At 37.9% G+C, this 18,739-nt stretch overlaps 1 protein-coding gene across 1 annotated transcript in view; it reads left to right on the forward strand.

Moving 5' to 3' along the window:
- Window positions 1-17,232, forward strand: part of LOC121379159 (coiled-coil domain-containing protein 112-like) — a 65,894-nt gene extending 48,662 nt beyond the window's left edge. Inside the window, exon 15 of the mRNA XM_041507658.1 lies at window positions 16,360-17,232. The gene's annotated coding sequence lies outside the window, so the exon portion shown is untranslated. The remainder of the gene's footprint in view (window positions 1-16,359) is intronic.
- The last annotated feature ends 1,507 nt before the right edge of the window (window positions 17,233-18,739 follow it).

Below are 18,739 nucleotides of genomic sequence, written 5' to 3' on the forward strand. Positions count from 1 at the left end.
GCCCACCCACACCATTACACTTCCTCCTCCAAATGGTAGATTTTGAACAACGTTAACATCAGCAAATCTTTCTCCTTGACGACGGTAAACACGAGCCCGGCCATCATTGAACTGGAGCAAGTACCGTGACTCATCTGTGAATAACGTGTCTGCCCATTGCCCACGGTTCCACCGGATATGATCTTTGCAAAAATCAATTCTGTGATGGGCAAGTAGCTGTGGTCGGACTACAGGACACCGACATCGCAAACCTTGGTCGCGCAGACGACTCCTAATGGTCTGGTCAGACACATTGTTGCCTGTAGCAGCTCTGAGTTGCTCACCCAGACGCCGTGCAGTCACAAAACACTGTTGCAACGCCGTTATCATCAGGAAACCGTCTTCTCGTGCTGTTGTTGATCGTGGTCTTCCAGAACGGGAGCAATTCTGAATAGAATTAGTCGTCCTGAACCTCTGCCAGAGTCTACCGATAACACTTTGGTTTACATTTAGACGGTGAGCCACAGATCTTTGAATGTGTCCATCGTGTAGCCAGCCCTGTCTTGCACGTGCAAATGGTGCACGAGGTGTCACAGTGGGAGTATCGAGGCAGGTTGTCAGTTTAGTCTGACTATGTTTTTACTTCAAATCCATGAAAAGGAAATCTGGGTTAACTTAAACAGTTTCTAAAGATAAGGGCAATGATTGCATGCCCCTTAATAATGTGATGTCTTTAGTCCAAATGACAACACAAAGGTTAATATTCTAACCCTATCTGGCCTAATAAAAACATAGTTCCAAAAATGATCAAAAAGTTCCTTTGACCCTTAACTTCTTTTGAGTAGTATATATATATACCATTAGTTAGTTTGATAATGTTGTTACCCGTTAAGATATGGTCTCCACCGATGTCTTGCCTAACACCATATTCCCTGATATCCTATGGTGTCTCCATCTCGGAAGAACACAAATAAAATGACAGGGAAATAGGACGAGAATCAACGACAGCTTCATGTTTGTTACTGAAAAACAATATGTCCTCTTCTGTAAAAAAAAAAAATATATATATATATATATATATATATATATACCAATAGTTAGTTTGATACTGTTACCCATTATGATACAGTCTCCACTGATATCTTCCCTAACACCATCTTCCCTGATATCCTATGGTGTCTTCATCTCCGAAGAACACAAATAAAATGGTGGGAAACAGGACGAGAATCAAAGAAAGCTTCATGTTCCGTGACTGTCATCTGTGCTGACAGAACAACAACTTCTCCTCTTCTGTTAAAAAACCCCACCCTAATATACTCTTCAAAAAAAGAAACTTGACAATGATTTTCTAAGTTTAATATTTTTTTTTATTAAAAACTGGTCAGCATGATACAAGCTAGCAACCAAAGATCAACACATCATGGCATGGTGATTACTCTGTACCGTATATCTTTGCCTGTAAGTCGATCTTGGCTATAAGTCGAGTCCCTAATTTCAAACCCTGAAAACTTATTTTTTGTATTGACCCGTTTATAAATCGACCCATGATAAACAACTTGTAAATATTAAAGTATTTCTTATTTTCAGCACACGAGAACAATAATGTAGGATATTTGAACAAAAGAAAATTACCTGTATTATAAAAACTTCGGTTTTCACGTTTTATTGTACATCGCAATATTCCAATCAAACTACATAGTATCAAAACGAAATATTCCCTTAGTAGATAGTGAAAGCTGTTTGGCTGTTACCCTATGGCACTGTACAGCATGGCTTTGTGCACATAACAACTTTGTTTATCAACACTGACAACAGATCACTACGATAAAACTGAAAGTATTGTGATATCATCAGTTAATTATGTTTTGCCGCCATATTAATATATGTAAGGAGGATAACTCTGGAAAATACACTGGTTTTTGTACCAAATGATGTGTGTCCCTGTTGCTCTAGTGAACTGCAGAGACCAGTCTAAAGCCTCATTCACAAGGACAGAATTTACATGTAAGTAAATTTACTCATGGAGTATACATATATATTCGCGTGTGCAAAAGTAAATTTACATTGTGTTTAAATGCTCGAAACCATCGTGGTATAGGAGCATGTAAATATTTTATTGATTGTTGACATGATGTTTATGTCAGGCAGAAGTAAACTTAATTATATGATAAACATCACATATTTTAAATCATTTGACAGAATGTCGCTGAGCAGGCTGGTCATGCAGAGGCATAAGAGGGACTTCCATACTGTATGGGATTAGTCCTTGAATTATGTCAGGAAAGGGGTGTATGGAAGAGAGAACGATATTGTCAAACGGACATTTCATGATAAATTCTGAATTGACAATTTTCGCTTGATGAGAGGAACATACTTTTATCTTTGCGAAGAACTACAACCATGTTTTCCTGCACATGAGGTTTATGTGAGAGATCCTCTGGAGTTGAATCATAAGGTGGCCATAACAATCTACTGGCTTGCATCCTCTGCCGAGTATAGAACTATTGGCAACCTTTTAGGAGTTGGAGTCTCGACAGATCACAAATGTGTACATGATGTCTGCAATGCAATCACAGAAAGATTGTTAGCAAAATATGTCATGTTTCCAAAGAATGAGGAGTTGAAATGTGTCATTGATGGCTACCAACAGACATGGGTATTCCCCAACTGTGCAGGTGCAATAGATGGAACCCATATCCCCATAATGGCCCCACCATTGGCTCACGGTGACTGTCAACAGGAAGGGTTGGTACTCCATTCTCGTCCAAAACTTCATCAGTGACACTCGGTTCAATAGGATCCTGTTCAATATCACTATCCAGTGTTAGACCTTGGTCTTTGTGAACACTATTTTCTTCACCAATATCACTTCCTTCATCAGATGCATTACGTCTGGCTCTGGTTAATGATTCAATCACCTTAATGGGAGATGTAGCTGGTCTGTTTCCCAGGATTTCATCAAGTTTATCAAAATGCTTGCACAATCACCGACTGGCACCACTCTTATTTACTTTATTTTTGCAGTTTCGGTATGTGCATTTTAAAGTAGGCATTTTTATCTTGCACTATTCTGATGATTTTTCGAAACCAAAATCCTCCAGGGCAGACGATAAAGTTTTATAAAGGTTTGACTTGTTGACTTTTGGATCATCCAATCTTTCTTCAATATTCAATTCCTTCCATAAATTTTAGAACAGTTAAAGTTTCATCATCGGTCCATGCTTGTCCTCGTCTTGAGATAGATTTTGATTTTGCAGCCATTTTCACATTTAATCCCCGTAAAGCACAGGAAAATGAAAGCAGCTGTGTTAAGTTTTCAACAAATTTTATGCAGTGAAGGCCGTTTTGGCCAAATGTCTAGATAGCCTTTTACTAAAAATATAATGCTTATGAAATCTACATGTCTGGTCTGATGATGATTGTTTTTTAAACCTTCTCAATCTCAAGTTTATTAAAATGGTAATACTTATGTGAGTATTTTTACTAAGCGTTCGCATAACAGAATTGCATATGGAGCAAATGAGTAAATATACTTTTGCATGTGCTCCGGACCACATGCAAATTTACTCCTGGAGTAATTTTACTCACGTGAGCAAATGCGTTCGCATGACATGTATACTCACATGAGTATATTTACTTACATTAGTGAATTTGTTTACGTGAGTATACATGTGCATGCGTTTGGGGTATAAGTAAATATACTTTTACTAGACCTCCTTAGGTGTAGCAAAAATACTTTTACTTATGTCGATTTACTCCAGGAGTATATTTACTCACGTAAGCAAATGCGTTCACATGCCACCATAAGTAAATTTACTTGTGTAAGTATATATATACTCACGTGAGTAAAAGTGACCATGTGAATGAAGCTGAAGATTAATCTCTCTTGGATGATTTAAATTAATGTGTTTTTTGTAAACAATAATTTGTAATTACTCTATCTTAAAAAAAAAAAGAAGATATATATATATATGGGTGTTTGTATTGTATACCTATAAATATTAAGAAATGTGGAATATCTTTATTGCACTAGTTGTTGTTGTTGTTGTCTTTAGCCAAGTGATTGTCAAATGGACTGTCGGAGAGACTTGAACTCTCCCAGTGCTATCAACTCCATGGCTTTGTAGTTATAGAGTCTCGCTTTCCTGGCAGGCAAATCTTCATTATCATTAATTGACTGATTCGAATTGGGTGTTCCCGGGAGTGCCAGCATGTGCCACTTACCGAGGAGGATCTGCCTGGTAATGAATAAACATGATACAGAGTTGATCTCCTCCTCCAAGCACATCTATTCCCACTGAAGAAGCATTTTATGGGCTGTTCGTTGTTTCTGTCCAGTGGGTGGCCACTTGATGGTGATGTGACCGGTCTTTATATCTACTTGCTGATCGTCCCAATTACGTCATGCTGTAGGCATGTTGTATGTGGTATTTATTTTGACTTTATGCTGAAACCATTACAAACACTGGATGGACACCTTGTTTAACTTGTCTTTCTATATGTATCCCTCACTTGGAAGCTGAGCTATGAGACTAGGTACGGTTTCAGATTCATGTATGGTCATACCACGATCATTCAGTCCTTCGGTCATGCACAAATCCTGCTTCACCTTGACTGAACCATCGTCTCCGACTGTCATCCATGCAGTCTGTGATCTGATGTCCATCAGTAAATTTGACATGCTGGTGTTTTTTTTAAAAATTTACTCTCAAAGATGCCCATACACACCAAGGCAGTGGTGTTGTATTGAGCAAACGGATTGATGCCATTAATGTAACTGACATCTTTTATGTCAATGTCAATCTGATTTTCTCCTGTGGCTTCTGTCACCAGTGCTTGAAATTTAAGGCAAGCTTCTCTGAGAACAGTGACATCTGATACACAATACTCCTTTATTTCTTTATGAAAGTCAGACATGCCACTTCAGAAATTCTGTTCTATTCTTGGATGCCATGTAATTTACACCAGACATCTCTGGTCCTGGAAACGGCCCACGGTAGTTCTGATTTTCTTGGGTCTTGAAGTAATAAGGAAAGTATCCTTTCTTCAGCTCTGTCAAACCAAATGCTTTGGGGAGAGCAGCCAGCTTCATGAGAAGAAAATTCAAACTGTCGATGATCCTGATGTTGAGTCCTCTCTCCAATTGTAGGTACATGATTTTTGGATCTGATGTAGATGATTTTCTGTGGGTACATGGACTGGTAGATCATGTACTCTAGAAGAAAATATGCATCATAGGCATTGTTTTTATGAGCAAAAGCAGTGACATTTTTGTGGTTGTTTTCGAACAGCCATTGACAAAACTGGTTGTGTGCTCCATCACACTGGAAGACGCCTTATCGGAATCCACAGCTTTGTTGGCAGGGTTCTTTCATGTATTCCTTCTTCTTGCCGTGTCTGCTGCAACATGGATGTTGCAGTGTGTCTTGTTATTATATGGTTTTAGACAGTGTTGGCAAAAATAAGACACCGAAAAAAAGTCTGTAATGTTCACAATGGTGTGAAAATGTGGCTGTGGTTGTTCCACAAAGTACAGGAACAGTTTTAGTGCTTCTTATTTCTGGTCATCCACTCTCGGAAATTTATTTCCTAGTTCTGCACTCACCACAAGAATCTGACAGTTCAGTAGTTGCTCGAAGGTGGGGGATGTCGTTCAAGCTGCAGGGACGATCTGTGGGGATTCCTGCCAATTCACATAATTTCACAGCCAATGTCTTCTGTTTATAACTGGGCGGTATACCATGTATACCATTTGGTATCGGTATCGGTATCATGTCAATACCAATTTACCATACCGAGCAAATCTCAAAATACAAAAATTTCGGTATCGAAAATGTTTCACACCATTTAGTAAAGCACTAACTATATATGGTTAACACAAAATAGCTGAACAGAAGAGCCTTGTGTATGAAATTTAATTTGATTTAGATGAAATTAGCAGGTGAGATTTAACTTGGGCATGCATTTAATGCTGACTATACCAAAAATTCCGCTGAATATCGGTATTGGTATTGTAATGTATCAATACCGAATACTGTACTGATGTAAATCACTCCAAAAATACTGATACTGAACGTGAAATTTCAATACTGTGTGAGACGGCTTCAATTTTGTTTACTCACACACACACATCTCGATGACTGTGTGTGTGTGTGTGTGTATATATATATATATATATATAAAGAAAAAAACAAATACATAAATTAGTTTTTGAATATATTATTAGTAATACATCTTTACATATGTTTTAAAATGGTTCCTCCTTTGGAGGTGGGGGTGCCTCGAATGGTCCTGGGATTGATTGCATTTTCTGAATTAAAAAATGTTTTAAAGTAAATAAATATTTTGAAATAACTTTTTGAGAAAAGCAAACTAATATTATATTACTTTTAATTGGAGCCTAATAAGTGTGCATTCATGCGACATAATGTTTTACCTTTATTTATTTTTCTGCGAATACTCAGCAGCTAAAAAACAGAACAAAAAAGCACATTGGTACTAATATGTATGTAATTAAACATACTAAAGCGAATATTGATAATTTAAAAAAAAAATTCTTTATACATACCCTTTTCAATAACTATATAAACTGATGCAGATACAACAGCTTCAACTGAAAGAAGTGAAAAAAAAAAAAAAGTTTATAAGATATGCAATTAGTATACAGATAACAATCCCTTATAACATAACAATCAAACAATTTGATTATGAAACACTAATAGGACTATATAATAGTACTTGAATATAACCTTTTTCAATGCGCACCCGGCATCTTTGCTGGACATATGCCCTCGTTTTCGAGATCATTACAGGTCTCTCCTTTTTCCTCGTCATTTTCACATGTTTTCAAGGGCAGATGTTGCTGCAAGTTTATTCCATCTTTAAAGACATCCCGCATGTATCGCAGAACTGCATTTTCTTGACTTTTTAGTAAAGCACTAACAATATATCTGATGAACACAAAATAGCTGAACAGAAGAGCCTTGTGTATGGAATTTAAATTGATTTAGATGAAATTAGAGGGTGAGACTTAACTCGGGCATCCATTTAATGCCGAATGTACCACTCAATATGGGTATCGGTATTGTATCAATAAATACTGTAGTCCAGGGTCCAATTTTACGCTATTCCGCAAATACTAAATGAAACGGAATAGTAAAACAATTCTTCCAATATTCCATCATGAAAGTGAAAATAAAGCACGAAATACCGAAAATCGCCTGCGACTATTCCGCTTAAGCTTTTTCTCATGCACTTACCGGTACAAAATAAACGTCTTTTTGATCGAGACTAATGTTTGGAGTGAGTTTGTTTGTAATTCCAGCTAGTACGCAGTAATGCATAGACTGGTATATAAACAAAACGTAGCACAGTCAGGAAAACTAGTGGTACATTAATAATTGAAGGGATAGTACATTTTTAGACAGAATAGTGTTTTTTTAAATTCACTATTCCTTTGGGATACTGGTAAAAAAATTAATTTCAACCCCTGTGTACTGATGTAAATTGCCCCAAAAATACTGATTGTGAACATGAAAATTCAATACCGCCCAGTTCAACTTCTGTTCATTGCGAATTTTGGTTCTCAGATAAATATAAAATGATTTTGGACATTTCTTATGCTGCAGAATTAACGCGACGAGTGGCGTTTTACAACAGGGTCCACCTACGAGGTCTTGCCAGTCCTTGCTTGAGATACAGTTGGCTTTGGCCCAGGCAACACTGATAGCATAGGGAGTAAATCATCGTCATTCACAATTTCTACAAGTGATCTTTTTATGTGAATGGCATTGTCGGGTCCAGATAGATCCGTCAGGGTGGTAATGGATCTTCCTCCTTTTGGTGTTTGAATGGATCCCATCTGAATTCAGTTCGGCCAGTGGCTTTAAAGACACGGCAATGTGTGAATTCAGTGAATCATGGTGAAGAATCATTCGACCGAAGTTATTATCTTCTAAATACACTGTAGCTTCTTCCAAAACGTCTTCAAAACATTTCATGTAAATCTTCATGTTATTTTTTGCCCTTTCCACTGCTCGTTAAATTTAATTTCGTATGCCGTGTCTACGGCCACTGTCTTTTTATGTGACCTCACACTTTTCTTTTTAAATATGTATGGCGAGTGAATGGCCTCTGGAAAAGCAGGTCCTATCCCTCCTTTTTGATTGATCAAACGCTGACGTTTAATAGGTGGTACCGATGATGATGTGATGTTGCCTTAGATCTGGCATCTTTCTAAATGTGTCATTGCAAAAAGGACATGGTAATTCTTTTTTTCTTTTTGTTCCTGTTTTGTTTCCAGGGGCTCTTTCACTCTCAGGGTAGAATGTGGAACAAGCAATTCCACGGTGTAAAGTCTTGCCAATTTGTTATTGTCGAAATACCAATACTCGTCACAAAGTTTGACAAGTTCGTCATATTCTTCTTGTGTAATATATTCCTAGCTATACTGCCTCATCAATTTTTAGAACAGGCGGTAAAATCTCTGACACAGCAGCTTTCTCGAATTGTTCAATTTCCTTGTACAATAATTACACAATCTTCAAATTCACGTGTTCGTCATTCTCCAGACCAAACTGTTTGGTCCAGGCAAGCAACTGTTCCCTGCTCATGAAGGAGTCCACCGTGGTCATTGTATTCATGATGAAGCAATCCACTTGGAAAATAATGGTTATTTCAAGAAGTGATTAATTGTTTGGGGATATACAATAAGGAACGTTTTAATCAGTACTCTCTTAGAGAGTCTTGCTTTCGGAGATACAACTTCACCTTGGATCAGAAACTTGGAAAACATTTTTGACCAATCAGGTAAGATTGTTGTAATTTACTATGTGTACATATATACAAGAATATACATATAGTTTGTTCTTGCGTAAATCAGAGTAAAACATATAATAATCTTTTTATGAAATAATCCACAGAACTTCAGTGAGAATATAGCTGCTAACTGAATGAGAAAACACACATGCTTCGCACCAGTGGCTTGGGAATTTGTAACATGAAGCATTTTTGCTGTAACATAGTTTACAGGGTTATCTTTTCAGATATTGGATTCCAGATGTTGGTGATAGATTCAGTATACATAGGAAAAATTCACATAGATGCTTACTTGTGAAAATTATTTTAGCAACTAATCTTATATGGAATAAGGCGTCACAGTTTGGGAGTCAAATTGAAATGTGATATCTGTCAGCTGTGAATCCTTCAGTTATTAGATGCCATGCAGCTTCCCTTGATCTGCATCCTGGTAATCTATACACAGTGTTGGATTCAGGGGTATGGGGAGGGTGGCGAGTAGGTAAAGGGGAGGATGTGGGGGGGGGGGGGGGGGGGGGTGCCCCTAACGGTCATATTTATTTATTATAAATATATGTGTAGAATAAATCTTTTAAATGTATCTACTTCAAAAAGAATATTCGTTTAAAAGTATAAGAAAAACCCCAACATAAATTAGTTTTTGAATATATTATTAATAATACATATTTACATACCTATTTTGGGGTGTATTGGAGTAAATAATCAGACCAAAAATACTGCTCAATACAGTATCGGTATTGTATCAATACCGAATACTGTAGTCCAGGGTCGAATTTTACGCTATTCCGCAAATAGTAAATTTCGAAAAGGAATAGTACAACAATTCTTCCAGTTTTCCGTCATGAAAGTGAAAATAAAGCACGGAATACCAAAAATCACCTGCGACTATTCCGCTTAAGCTTTTTCTTCAGGTACATTTTTCTGCAGAACAAATCCTCACGCTACTAAGACCTTTCTCATGCACTTACCGGTACAAAATAAACATCTTTTTGATCGAGACTACTGTTTAGAGTGAGTTTGTTTGTAATTCCAGCTAGTACGCAGTAATGCATAGACTGGTATATAAACAATTGTTCGTTACACAATGTTGTACAGGGCGACGGAGCACAGTCAGGAAAACTAGTGGTACATTAATAATTGAAGGGATAGTACATTTTAAGACGGAATAGTGTTTTTGAAATTCACTATTCCTTTGGGATAGTGGTAAAAAAAAAAAATTTCAACCCCTGTGTACTGATGTAAATCACCCCAAAAATACTGATACCGAATGTGAAAATTCAATACCGCCCAGTTCAACTTCTGTTCATTGCGAATTTTGGTTCTCAGATAAATATAAAATGATTTTGGACATTTCTTATGCTGCAGAATTAACGTGACGAGTGGCGTTTTACAACAGGGTCCACCTACGAGGTCTTGCCAGTCCTTGCTTGAGATACAGTTGGCTTTGGCCCAGGCAACACTGATAGCATAGGGAGTAAATCATCGTCATTCACAATTTCTACAAGTGATCTTTTTATGTGAATGGCATTGTCGGGTCCAGATAGATCCATCAGGGTGGTAATGGATCTTCCTCCTTTTGGTGTTTGAATGGATCCCATCTGAATTCAGTTCGGCCAGTGGCTTTAAAGACACGGCAATGTGTGAATTCAGTGAATCATGGTGAAGAATCATTCGACCGAAGTTATTATCTTCTAAATACACTGTAGCTTCTTCCAAAACGTCTTCAATACATTTCATGTAAATCTTCATGTTATTTTTTGCCCTTTCCACTGCTCGTTAAATTTAATTTCGTATGTCGTGTCTACGGCCACTGTCTTTTTATGTGACCTCACACTTTTCTTTTTAAATATGTATGGCGAGTGAATGGCCTCTGGAAAAGCAGGTCCTATCCCTCCTTTTTGATTGATCAAACGCTGACGTTTAATAGGTGGTACCGATGATGATGTGATGTTGCCTTAGATCTGGCATCTTTCTAAATGTGTCATTGCAAAAAGGACATGGTAATTCTTTTTTTCTTTTTGTTCCTGTTTTGTTTCCAGGGGCTCTTTCACTCTCAGGGTAGAATGTGGAACAAGCAATTCCACGGTGTAAAGTCTTGCCAATTTGTCATTGTCAGAATACCAATACTGTCACAAAGTTTGACAAGTTCGTCATATTCTTCTTGTGTAATATATTCCACTAACCATACTGCCTCATCGATTTTTAGAACAGGCGGTAAAATCTCTGACACAGCAGCTTTCTCGAATTGTTCAATTTCCTTGTACAATAATTACACAATCTTCAAATTCACGTGTTCGTCATTCTCCAGACCAAACTGTTTGGTCCAGGCAAGCAACTGTTCCCTGCTCATGAAGGAGTCCACCGTGGTCATTGTATTCATGACGAAGCAATCCACTTGGAAAATAATGGTTATTTCAAGAAGTGATTAATTGTTTGGGGATATACAATAAGGGACGTTTTAATCAGTACCTTCTTAGAGAGTCTTGCTTTCGGAGATACAACTTCACCTAGGATCAGAAACTTGGAAAACATTTTTGACCAATCAGGTAAGATTGTTGTAATTTACTATGTGTACATATATACAAGAATATACATATAGTTTGTTCTTGCGTAAATCAGAGTAAAACATATAATAATCTTTTTATGAAATAATCCACAGAACTTCACAGTGAGAATATAGCTGCTAACTGAATGAGAAAACACACATGCTTCGCACCAGTGGCGTGGGAATTTGTAACATGAAGCATTTTTGCTGTAACATAGTTTACAGGGTTATCTTTTCAGATATTGGATTCCAGATGTTGGTGATAGATTCAGTATACATAGGAAAAATTCACATAGATGCTTACTTGTGAAAATTATTTTAGCAACTAATCTTATACGGTATAAGGCGTCACAGTTTGGGAGTCAAATTGAAATGTGATATCTGTCAACTGTGAATCCTTCAGTTATTAGATGCCAGCTTCCCATGATCTGCATCCTGGAATCTATACACAGTGTTGAATTCGGGGGGGGGGGGGGGGGGGGGGGGTGGGGGGGGGGGGAGTGCTCCTAACGGTCATATTTATTTATTTCAAATATAATATTTTAATAAATATATGTGTAGAATAAATCTTTTAAATGTATCTACCGGTAATTCAAAAAGAATATTCTTTTAAAAGTATAAGAAAAAAACAACATATATTAGTTTTTGAATATATTATTAGTAATACATATTTACATACGTTTTAAAATGGTTCCTCCTTTGGAGGCGGGGGTGCCTCGAATGGTCATGGGATTGATTGCATTTTCTGAAATAATTTTTTTTTAAAGTAAATAAATATTTTGAAATAAGTTTTTGAGAAAAGCAAACTAATATTATATTAGTTTTAATTGGAGCCTAATAACTAATCTAAAGCGTGCATTCGTGCAACATAATGTTTTACCTTTATTTTGTTTTCTGCGAATACTCAGCAGCTAAAAACCAGAGCAAAAAAGTGCATTAATTCTAATATGTATGTAATTAATCAAACTAAAGAAAATATTGAGAATTTAAAAATTAAATCTTATTTTTAAAAAAACAAATTCTATGTACATACCCTTTTCAATAACTATATAAACCGATGCAGATACAACAGCTTCAACTGAAGGAAGTAAAAAAAAAAAAAACTTTATAAGATATGCAATTAGTATATTAGTATTTGTATAATTAGCTACACGGCTCTCTCCTCTTGATTTCAGGAATCTCTTCGGCAAACTCATCATTCCTTTTTATCAAACTCGGCCATGCTTTAAACTTCAGAGAAATCCCTTTACGTGTAGGTTTCAAATCGTCTTCCCCCATCGGGGATCCACCACTGTCTAATATCCACCACGTGATAGGGACTCGTCACGCTCTCGTAGACGTTGCCACCCAAATGAGTGAACATTTTCACTGTCTTTCAATTTTCAATTGTGAATTAGGCCCCTGGTATTACTACTGCTATGACAGCAGCCATTCCTACAGTGGTCACTACGGTTTCGCCATCGAACTGACTGAACTGCTTCGAACCAATTTTCTGAAAAGCATAGGCTATTTCGGCGTAGTTGCTGAATATAGCGGTAGTTGTGCTTAAATGGCCACATGTTGCCCACTTTCCCTCCCGTACTTCGCTCCTTTTAAATGCTCCGAAAAGAGTTTTGTAGTTTTCATAAACTAGTCCGAGTAACATTTCCTCTTGGTGGTTGTCCCACCGTCCTCTTCTCTTTTTTGAAAGTACAGCGGGTGTCTCTTCGAGTGTCATTTTGATGAAAGCGGAAAAGACGACCAAAAAAAAAACAATTATAATAAATTAATTAAAATTAACCGGAAGTAAATTTTGGGCCGCTTATGGTAAATACAAATGAGACTGTGAAGTCGAGACTCTTAATAGTGTAGACTCGAGTTTGAGACTGGAGTCCAGACTCTAATAGAGTCTGATATTCTAAGTTTTATAAGCACCGAACCAGAATCCTTAGAAATTTGCACACCTATCCGCGGTCATGTACGGGACAACAAAATGTTTCAAGGTCATCTGGACACTCCACGTGTCCGATGTCGTTGTTGGTGGATGCCTGTTTCCGTGGATATTTCATGGGGGGGGGGGGGGGGGGGTGCCCCCCGTCTCCCCTTGGCTACAGGGCCGTGTGTGCCCATCTACATACACAGAGATATTCGTGTTATTAATTTGATGTGCTGTATACGCTATAGGGGAGAGCGGGGATGGTTCGGACAGTTTTTACCGAACCCTTTGTAAAACTTTAGCAGTGGTACATGTATATATGGAGGTCAAACTGTTATTGTGGTAAAGCTCGACATCCCTGCTATATACAATTGTGCTGCTAAGCAATTGTGTTTAATACTGATCAAGATATAACATGGTTTTATAAATTTTCAAAATGTCCGATCCATCCCCTATAGTGGGGATACATCGGACAAATTATACAGCATATCACAACAGAATCTAATTTGATCTCCAATGAAAATTTTAATGAAAACTTAGTACCTAATGTGTGATAATCTAGAAATGAACATTACTGAGATGATTTTCAACTGTTCAGTATGTGAATGTTCATAAAATGAAACATCAATTATAGCTTGGAAGTCTCATACGTCATAGTCATTTCACGAAACCTGGTATTTCAACGAATGTTTAGTCCACTGAATGACACACCAAATTACAGGTATCCACTAAGTCTTTTATTGGCCACAGTTAATGGTTTTGGCAGTATGGCTTTTATTTGCTTTATATTTACAGCTGCTAGATCTTTAACATTTGGGAAAATGAAAGAATCAAGAACTTTTGCTGACTTTCTCAAATAAGAAATGTCAAAGTCATTGACTTCATTTTTGTTGCTAGTTATCTGCCCAATGTAGTGTATCTTCTTATCAAATTCAACTAGAACAAACTCCTCAATGTGTGGATCCCTGTCAATTGGTGTGTCATCCAGTGGTACTGTAAAATCTTCATCAGAGTATTCTGATTCATCATCAACAATGTTGCTATCATGATCATCACATTTTTTCTTCTTTTGGAATAGGCACTTCTTCTTTAACTTTTTATTCCTCAATTCTTCTATTGCATTCCTTTCTGGTGTGTTTGTTGCAATAATGCATTTACCGTGCTTTCGTCCCCTTTGGTTCTTTTTCTTTCTATTGGGAGCTTTAGGATAAACAGCAATATCATATTTCCAGGGATAATAACCCTTTGGCTTTTCCTTTTATACCTTCTGGGCATTATTTTTCAAACATCAGTATGTGTCAGAATGCTGTAAAAAGACAGATAGAAATGCATTATTTAATGATACACTGCACATTTTAATTAGGCCTACAGTTTAATTAGATCTGACTTTCCCATGGGTAATACATGAATGAATTAACCAACTGCCACCTTGCCATGGGTTACTATTTTTTTTATTAGCAACAAAGTTTTTGTTGAAAGTACCATCCCTCAGACAGCACGGTACATACCACATCATTTATTACAACAGTAGTACAGTGTGAAACAAACCAATGCCCACTGAGGGATGGTTTGGACACCAAAGGGGTAGGTTCGTCCATCTGTCCGGAACTACTCCAGGATACTTCAACATATAAAAATGGAGGCACACACAAATATCACGGTGTAATGACATCAATGTTGCATGCTAAATATGTGTAAATGTATCTTAGTCAACATATTGTACGATATTTGTATGTTCCTGAAATACTTAGCTAACAAACAGTTACTTTCTTGGAATAAAAAAATACATCAAAGTTCTGAAAAATCAACAAAATCCATACTCACCTAAACAAATGCCACTCTTTACTTCATTTAAAACATGGTGTTAAGACAACTTCTTGGAGATGTTTTCAGCCAATCGGGTTCCTTGTATCAGCTGTCATTTAAGAGGAAGAGAGGATGTCCAGACCATCCCTCTGTCCAAACCATCCCCGCTCTCCCCTACATTTGTTAATTCATTTAAAAAATAAATGCTTTTTGTTATTTAATGTTCCCATAAGAATACCAAACTTGGTTTGTTTCATCTAAAGTCACATGCAAGCAACTGGCTTTCTTTTCACCCTGGTCACTATACTCGTCTTCGTTTCCCTGTAGCTTAATTTCACGCTACAAATAAATAACATTGCTCATAAAATGTCACACAGCTATGTATTTTAATGAAGGTTAAAGCGAGGTTTTAGAGTTCACGTTCTTATTTTTAATTTACATATTGTTAATAAAAAAATTAATGGCACTAGTGATTTCAAGCATTACACAGCACGTCTGTATTTCATCTAGCAACACCTAATTACTTCAACACACTTTTGGCGGCTGCATTTTTTTCAGTACGCAGAACATAAAGATGAACATTTAATAGGGTCTCTTCTACTGTGCGAGACGTCATTGTCGTTACAAAAAGGTTTGTTATGGGTATCTCTTCCATCGCAGTGTAATATACATGCATGTAACGATGTATCAAAGCAGAGCAATATTTGGAAGGAACTATCATTCCGTTCATGTGTCAGTTATGCAAATTTAAATTCACGTGCCCTAGAAATAAGACACACAGTGGTAATAATCTCTATCATATTAATGTGCCAAGCTTAATATGTACATGTTCTTTGTTTTGTTACATATTGTTTCTTTTCTTTTTCTTTTCTTATTTTTGTTTGTTTGTTTGACATACAATAGAACAGCCGATGATTAATAAATTAATGTCCTCTATAGTGGAGTTGTTAAATAAATTAAACCTTTTATGCCAACATTGTAGATCATGCTCATTGAAAGGTCGGGGGGGGGGGGGGGGGGGGGGCGAGACATAGCCCAGTGGTACAGCGCTCGCTCGATCCCCGTCGGTGGCCCCATTGCACTATTTCTCGTTCCAGCCAGTGCACCATAACTGGTATATCAAAGGCTGTGGTATGTACTACCCTGTCTGTGGGATGGTGCATATAAACGATCCCTTGCTGCTAATCGAAAAGAGTAGCCCATGAAGTGGCGACAGCGGGTTTCCTCTCTCAATGTGGTACTTAACCATTTGTTAAATAAAACTTTCTTTTTTTTGTGCTATTGTCACTCTATTCAGGTACATGTAAGCTGATGTATTAGACTGCATTTATCGATGAATGGACTTCACATACGATGGATGGATGAATGTACACATGTGTACATGTTAAACGTCTTTAAAACAGCACTTCAGAAATTGTCATAGAAGACACGGAATCAAAAATAAAACCCCACCTTGCTGGTCTCACAGGTAGTTCACTTGGATGTTGGTGGGGTTTTTTGGACAAATAAAGCCAACTTACATGTACTTACATTGGTAGGTGTTTTTGTTAGGGGGTTTTCTTTTCGTAGGGGTTGTGTTTTGTTTATTGTTGGTTGGGGAGGGTAGGGGTTTCTGTTTTAATTTTTTTCATTGGGGGTATTGCGTAAAAAGTGTGTTCCTGTGGGCATTTCTGGGACAGCCCAAAGTTTTGCTCCATATTTCTGTTGTTTCAGAATTGTATTTTCTATTTGAGACTGTTTAAATTATATGCCACATGTAATTATTGTTAATGACATGCCTTTATTTATAAATTTATTTATTTATAAAAAAACTTGTTTATTATTTTGTTAATTGTGAATAAAATATTGAAAAGTATTATCCTGCTTTACATGTTTGTTGTTTGTGAGATTGATGTTGTCGAGTACCCTGTATGGGACCATTCACAAAGTATGTATGCCAAACATTCTAGCTTCAACGATGAAGATTGCTGGATCCTCGGTATGAAGTAGTTTAAGCCTCCACGAATAGTGTCAAATTTGAAGTGGACTGGGGGTGGGGAGTTACATGTAAAAGCACTGGCCACTACACCAGCATACATGTATGGGCAATTCCACAGTGATGGCGGCGATTCAGGCAATTGTTGAATTTCAAACACCTGTACTTTGGTTACCGTATATCTTCGCCTGTAAGTCGATCTCGGCTATAAGGTGGTTTGAGGTGGGCGGAATTTGGAAAAAAGCCATTTAGTAAGGTCAACGCGAGCGCGGACCAAATAGCAGACACTTCGCAAACTTGAAGTACACCGAGTGGGAGCCGTGTTCTGATTGGCTGAATTTCGATTCCTCGGTGAAGCCTGTATTTTACCTAAGTCTACAAAGAGTAACTGCATCCAAAACATGTCCGGACTCTAAAATTTATCCCAAAATAGTTAAGACTGCTCAGCCAGAAGGTTTTGATTTTGCAATTGAACGGGCGCCAAAGTAAAATGCATTAGACTACTTATAAAAAAATAAACATAAGAATTTTGAACTGCTTCCAAAACGTTTAAAGTCTAACTAGCCCAATAAAAGAGGTTGGTACTCACGGAGGCAAAGGTTGGTAGGAGATTGGTGGGAGATTGGTGACTACGGCGAGGAGAGCCAGACTCTGGAATCGTAGTTGGGCAGGAACTGGTGGAACTCTGGTGTCCCTAGGGCCTTGGCAGCCTTAGGGTACTGATCACCTCCGAAGATCTTCTTCAGGATGCGATGGATTGAGACGTTATCCATCTGGGTGATCAGCAGAGCCTGGTTGTAGAGTTGTCCCTTGCGGTATGTCACTAACAAACATCTGATTCCATCGTTTAAGCTGATGACATGGCTTTCGTGCTCTCCATCGCCGTCGGGGATCTGCCTAAATCCATGGTCGAAAGGGGGGCAGAGAAAGTTTTCAGGTTGTGTGATGCCCATCCTGTAGCATTTGCCATAGCGCTTGTTCAGGTGGCCATGGAGCATCCAGGCTTGAGTGCCTTCCACTGGTTCCGCCCCTTGGGGGGGCGGCGGCGGTTGTTGAGGAGGGTCCCTGCTGGTGGTGGTCGCAGTCGTCTCGGCCTTCCTCTTTCCAACGGCGGGTAGGGCCGAACTCCAGGCGCGCTCCTCCTTGGTAACACGGTCAAATTCCGGAGTTGAAGTAGAGTGACGTTCCTTCCCTGGCACGCTTTTCCTCTTCCTATATCTTCCTCTCTTCGGAGATGGTGGGTTCCCGTACACCAAGGTCACGGAAGCCCGTGACCCGGTGTACGATACCCGGTATTCTAACAGCATTCCGTAGGACTTGAGCAATCCCCCCAGGTGGGGGGGCAGATCGAGAGAACAAGGGCTAACGTCCGTCTTCATCGAAAAATAGTACAGATTTCAAAATAAACTCAGGCAACAGGTAGTTAGTATTGTTTACATTTTTACTATTAGTGATGACTGTTAATTTAACTAAGTGGACTGTTGTCTTGGCATGTGAGTGAGATCGTACGCCTTTTCGCATAACCAAAACCGTTCTAATGCCAAAAAAAATAGCTTATAAAAAATAAATGTGTCAAATTAACATATTTGAGTATAAATACATGGCATACTTCAACAATAAAACTTGTAAAATAATCCCCAAAACAGTAGTATTTTTTGGTGAAATTTTTTTACCCTCTTATAAGTCGACCCCCCAAGTTATA

This window comes from Gigantopelta aegis, chromosome 2 (genome assembly GCF_016097555.1).
Source record: "Gigantopelta aegis isolate Gae_Host chromosome 2, Gae_host_genome, whole genome shotgun sequence".
NCBI classification, from domain to species: Eukaryota; Metazoa; Mollusca; class Gastropoda; order Neomphalida; family Peltospiridae; genus Gigantopelta; species Gigantopelta aegis.